The sequence below is a fragment of the Arachis stenosperma genome, chromosome 3 (genome assembly GCF_014773155.1).
Source record: "Arachis stenosperma cultivar V10309 chromosome 3, arast.V10309.gnm1.PFL2, whole genome shotgun sequence".
In the NCBI taxonomy this organism is placed as follows: Eukaryota; Viridiplantae; Streptophyta; class Magnoliopsida; order Fabales; family Fabaceae; genus Arachis; species Arachis stenosperma.
This window is the reverse complement of record NC_080379.1, coordinates 84,282,911-84,284,232: the sequence shown is the minus strand read 5'-3', so window position 1 is coordinate 84,284,232 and position 1,322 is coordinate 84,282,911. Positions and strand designations below refer to the sequence as shown.

Here is a 1,322-nt window from a genome sequence, read left to right as displayed (position 1 = left end):
TTTTCAAAACTTTGCTAACAATTAATGTGATTGATTCAAGAAAAAAATTTTGAAGTTGTTACTTTCTTGTTAAGAAAGGTTCAATCTTTAAATTCTAGAATCATATCTTTTAGTTTCTTGTTAGTCAAGTAATCAATTTTAATTTTAAAAATAAAATATTTTTCAAAATATCTTTTTAATCATATCTTTTCAAATAATATCTTTCTCAAAAATTTGATTTCAAAATATCTTTTCTAACTTCTTATCTTTTTTAAAATTGATTTTTAAATCTTTTTCAACTAACTAATTGACTTTTTGTTTGTTTCTTATATTTTTCAAAACCACCTAACTACTTTTTCCTGTCTAATTTTCGAAAATTTCTCCCTCCTTTTTAAAATTCTTTTTAAATTAATTAATTGTTTTAAATTTTAATTTTAATTAATTTTCCTCTCTTAATTTTCGAAAATCACTAACTCTTTTTCAAAATTTATTTTCGAAATTCTCTCTCCCTCATCTTATTCTATTTATTTATTTATTTACTAACACTTCTTTTCATCTCAAGAATCTGAACCTATCTTCACCCTTGTGTTTGGATTCGTACCTTTTCCTTCTTCTATTCCCTTTTTCTTCTACTAACATAAAGAAATCTCTCTACCGTGGTAAAGAGGATCCCTATTATTATTTTCTGTTCCCTTCTTTTTCATATGAGCAGGAGCAAGGACAAGAACATTCTTGTTGAAGCAGATCCTAAACCTGAAAGGACTTTGAAGAGAAAACTAAGAGAAGCTAAATTACAACAATCTAGAGACAACCTTACAGAAATTTTCGAAAGAGAAGAGGAGATGGTAGCCAAAAATAATAATACAAGGAGGATGCTTGGTGACTATACTACAGCTACTTCCAAATTTGATGGAAGAAGCATCTCAATCCCTGCCATTGGAGCAAACAATTTTGAGCTGAAACCTCAACTAGTTGATCTACTGCAACAGAACTGCAAGTTTCATAGACTTCCATCAGAAGATCCCTACCAGTTTTTAACTGAGTTCTTGCAGATCTGTGAGACTATTAAGACTAATAGAGTAGATCCTGAAGTCTACAGGCTCATGCTTTTCCCCTTTGCTGTAAGAGACAGAGCTAGAATATGGTTGGACTCACAACCTAAAGATAGCCTGGATTCTTGGGATAAGCTGGTCGCGGCCTTCTTGGCTAAGTTCTTTCCTCCTCAAAAGCTGAGCAAGCTTAGAGTGGATGTTCAGACCTTCAAACAAAAAGATGGTGAATCCCTCTATGAAGCTTGGGAAAGATACAAGCAGATGACCAAAAGGTGTCCTTCTGACATGCTT

The 1,322-nt window shown here is 31.8% G+C and overlaps 1 non-coding gene across 1 annotated transcript; it reads right to left on the bottom strand.

The window, feature by feature from the left end:
* Positions 1 to 1,214: 1,214 nt before the first annotated feature.
* On the bottom strand, positions 1,215 to 1,322 carry LOC130971296 (small nucleolar RNA R71). Its single transcript, XR_009082522.1, has one exon. It is a non-coding gene; the product is annotated as a small nucleolar RNA R71 (small nucleolar RNA).